The following is a 4,278-nucleotide window of genomic DNA, read 5'->3' on the forward strand; positions in this document are numbered from 1 at the left end:
AGGAAGAAAGGGGGACAGAACCCGACGACTTCCAACGGAGGATTCTCCTCCCACCACGAGGATGGGGCTCTGAGGGTCGGAGGTCTCGCACTGGCCCGGACGCAGGCCCAGGGGCTGGGGGGGCGGGGGGGGTTGGTCACTCACCACGGCGTGGCCCCGGGCGGCGGCTCCCAGCCTCGCACCGCGGGCCGGGGCGGGAAGGGGGAAGAGGACAGGGGATCCAAGAGGGAGAGGGGCTGCGGCACGCCCGACTCCTGGCACCACGCGAAACCCTGGACCGCCGCTGCCCCCCGCCCCTGAAACGAGGCGCTCCGCCCCTAGCCGTGCGGCTTGGAGGCGGAGGCGGGGCCGAGGTCCGGATTGGTAGGCGGACATCAGCACAACGTACAGTGTCGGCCATTGGCTGCGTGCATCCCTGCAGAGATCCGCGATTGGCTGCGGAGACCCGGTCAGTGTAGGTGCGTGGGGCTGGGAACATGTCTTCCTGGACACGGCGTCTGCAGTGGACCTCTTCACCCTGTGGTCCTTCAAAGTTCTTTACTGAACTGGCCCCCGACCCCTCAGGAAGCCCTTTGTTAGACCTTTTAAAACATCTACCACCAGTCAAACTGGAGCGCAAGCGCCACCAGCAGCGGCAGCCGTGACGAAACGCTTTAAAGCCACGGAGAATGTGCACAAGAAGGATCAGATATTTAGCCCCCAGAAAGACGAGCATCTTAAGTACCCAGACACTTCGGCCACTTTTGAGGTTAATGTAGTGAAAGTATTCTCAATGACGAAACACTCTGGGTTTCGTTGTTAGGGTGTAGTAAGATGTGCTGTTCACTAACCCATACTTTCCATACTTCAGGGTACGTACGAAGTTCTCAACCAAACTTAGAATATTTAGGATTTCCCATCGTACTTGGAAACAGCACTTCTGAAGTGACTTGTTTTGTTGAAATTTGAAGCCCAATATTGGTTATTTGGGTCCCTTAAAAAGCATTATCAGTCTTTGCTTGTATTCTCAGACCTCACGATTGGCTCCTTACCAACGGTCGCATGAACTTATCTTGAAAAGAACAAATGGAGGCTGAAAAGATGGCTCAGAGGTTAAGAGCACATGCTGCTCTGGCAGAGGACCTGAGTTAGGTTCCCAGCACCTATATCACAGTCACCTGTAACTCCAGCTCTGTGGGGTCTGAAGCCCTCTTCTAGACCTTGTGAGCGCGTGCGCTGACACACATGTCCCATGTTGTTGCCCCAATCCCCATAAGTTTAAAAAATAGATCTTAACAAAAACTTCAAATGGCTATCAAAGATGGCCAAAGAGATGATTCCACCCAAGTATAGCTTGGTGAATGGTGTGTGTGTGTGTGTGTGTGTGTGTGTGTGTGTGTGTGTGTGTTTTCGAGACAGTGGTTTGTTTGTTTTGTTTTTTCCTGTAGCCTTGAGCTGTCCTGGAACATGATCTGTGGTCTAGGCTGGCCTCAGACTCAGAGATCTGTCTGCCTCTGCCTCCTCTGAGTTCTGAGAGTATAAACTTGCACTACCACCACCCAGCTGGTGAATCAGACTTTAATGGGGTTACTTACAGAAGCACAGCAATTTATCAGTGGCTGTACTAGTGAATTAAGTGTCTCCCTCATCCCAACAACTGCTGTTTATACACCCTCAGGGGATGAAGCTCCTCCCTCAACAACCTCTCCGGGTGTTTCTGTAAGGTGTGGGTGGGGCCACGTGAACACGGTGGCAGTGGGCCCAATTGTGTGGATCTCCTTGCAGGTAACCACCCACAGTCTGAATTTTACCATCCGCTAAGGACAGCGTTCCTTCCACACTTCCTCTCTAAGAAACGAGATACAAAACTCGTTTCATTTTTCAAGGGTTCGACTCCAAAACCTAGAGCTCTTTGCAGGCAGACAGACATCTTAAACATCTCTGCTTTGATGCTGAGCTGTATTTTCTGGTGCTAGCCTATTTGCCTCCAATCCCTTTCCTCATTGCACTAGCTTAGTATCAACATTAAAAGCCATCTATGTCCTCAAGTACCTGGCCAAAACATCGTGGGGGTAAACATGGAAAAATAGGCTCCTTTTAAAAGACCCCTTCGAACTGTCTGGTGTTGCAGGATATTTGATCACACTGGGAACCCCAAGATTGTGTTATTTACTGGGAAAACCTGTTCTTAGTGGTGGTGTGGCTCAGTCGTAGCTCACACCTTTAATCCAAGAGTTTTCTGCTTGAATACTGTAAGCATGATTAAATAAAGTCCACCTTAGGTCAAGAGGCAGAGCAAGCAACCAGTTGACAGGAAGTGATCATAGAATTATTAAGAAAAAAGCATAATACGAGGGAGTCAGGGAGACAGATATTGAAACTCAGAGGAAGTAGAAGGGAAAGACGTTCAGTTTGAAGGGGGTTTTTAAAGACATTGTGAGAAAGGGGTATTTATAAAGGAAGGTCAACTGGGTGCTTTCTCTGCCTCTCTCAGCTAGCAGGCTTTCACCCCAGCACCTGGTTCCTGAGTCTTTGTTGGTAAAATCTAAGGTAACTTTTATCTACCAAGCTTTGAGCCAGAGCTGTTGATATTTACAAGACATTCTTCTGAATCATAATACAATGTCCATTGTTTGTTAGGTAACCCGAAGAAAGGGGAAATGGCACATTTTAGTTAGGCAGCCCTCAATTACCAGTGGGGAGAGCATTCTCTCACAACACTCTGTTGGACTGGGTTGCTTGAATGGCTGAAAATTGAGGGAGGAGCTGTCTGTGGGAACCAAACACCTGACTCTGGAAAGGTTGGGGAATTACTTTGGGCAACAGGGATTACCTGCATAGAAATTTAAAAGGTGAGGGCTGGAGAGATGGCTCAGCGGTTAAGAAGACTGACTGCTCTTCCAGAGGTCCTGAGTTCAATTCCCAGCAACCACATGGTGGCTCACAACCATCTGTCCCGTAACGGGATCGGATGCCCTCTTCTGGTGTGTCTGAAGACAGTAACAGTGTATTCATACATAAAGTAAATAAATAAATCTTTAAATAAAAAAAAAATATATATATATATAAGAAATTTAAAAGGTGACCACTTTCAGTCATATTTCATTTTTCTTTTTTTTTAATCTGTTTATTCTATATAAGTACACTGTAGCTGTCTTCAGACACTCCAGAATAGGGAGTCAGATCTTGTTAACGGATGGCTGTGAGCCACCATGTGGTTGCTGGGATTTGAACTCAGGACCTTTGGAAGAGCAGTCAGTGCTCTTAACCACTGAGCCATCTCTCCAGCTCCATATTTCATTTTTCAAACATTTCACTCCCAAGAGTTAGAAGTTTAGAACACTGGCTCTGTGGTTAAGAACACTTGCTGATCTCCCAGACGAGTATGGTTGATTGCCAGCACTCACAGGATGGCTCACAACCATCTGAAACTCCAGTTCCAGGAGATCTAACGCCCTCTTCTGACCCCTGTGGGCACTGCATGCATGTAGCACACAGACACATGGCACAGAACACTCAAACATTTCAAAGTAAAATAATCAAGAGAGGGGGTTGGTGAGAGGAAAGAAACCACAAAAAGAAGAATCCCCCGGGGCCTGGTTCTGGAGCAGTGAGACTAAAAGGCTTACTATGAGTTTTAAGCTCCAGATTTAGAAGTTGGTGTGGACTTGGGTGTGAAAATTACTGAGCAGTCATCCAAGCTCGAATAGAAAAATGAACCTGCCTTTAGCAGGATAACAACCTTCTCAACTCTTCCAGGACTTATACTTAAGATTGGGGGGAGGGGGGAGGGGAGGTCATGTCATCCTCAAGAAATGTTAAATTTCTTTGGTGATTTTTCCCCCTCAGGCTTGCAAGATGTCTCAGCAGGAAAGGCACCTGCTGCCAAGCCTGACTGCTTGAGCTGAATGCCATCAGTTTGGTTGCTCGGTCCCACTTGGAGAGAATTGACTCCAGAAAGTTGTCCTCTGACCTCCACACCATCCATAGCATGACTTATGCACCCAGATACACTAAAAAGGTCATTAAAAAAAATGTCTGCTGGGCAGTGGTGGTGCACGCCTTTAATCCCAGCACTTAAGGAGGCAGAGACAGGCAGATTTCTGAGTTTGAAGGCCAGCCTGGTCTATAGAGTACATTTCAGGGCAGCTGTTACACAAAGAAACCCTGTCTTGAAAAAAACAAAACAAAACAAAACAAAACAACAAAATTAATTAAAGTAAAAAAAAAGTCCTCCTTTTGAATGGCTGAGGTACTAGTTGACCAGAGGAACAATTAACCTATGGAGTTCCAGATCCC

The 4,278-nt window shown here is 47.4% G+C and overlaps 1 protein-coding gene across 4 annotated transcripts in view; it reads right to left on the minus strand.

The window, feature by feature from the left end:
• Homez (homeobox and leucine zipper encoding) overlaps positions 1–4,278 on the minus strand; it is a 16,355-nt gene that overhangs the window by 9,162 nt on the left and 2,915 nt on the right. The window contains exon 1 of one of the 4 annotated variants that reach the window (XM_031362166.1): positions 145–303. The exons of the other annotated variants lie outside the window; for them this stretch is intronic. The gene's annotated coding sequence lies outside the window, so the exon portion shown is untranslated. Of the gene's footprint in view, positions 1–144; positions 304–4,278 lie in introns of those variants that run through there. 4 annotated transcript variants of the gene reach the window in all.

This window comes from Mastomys coucha, unplaced genomic scaffold (assembly GCF_008632895.1).
Source record: "Mastomys coucha isolate ucsf_1 unplaced genomic scaffold, UCSF_Mcou_1 pScaffold9, whole genome shotgun sequence".
NCBI lineage: Eukaryota > Metazoa > Chordata > Mammalia > Rodentia > Muridae > Mastomys > Mastomys coucha.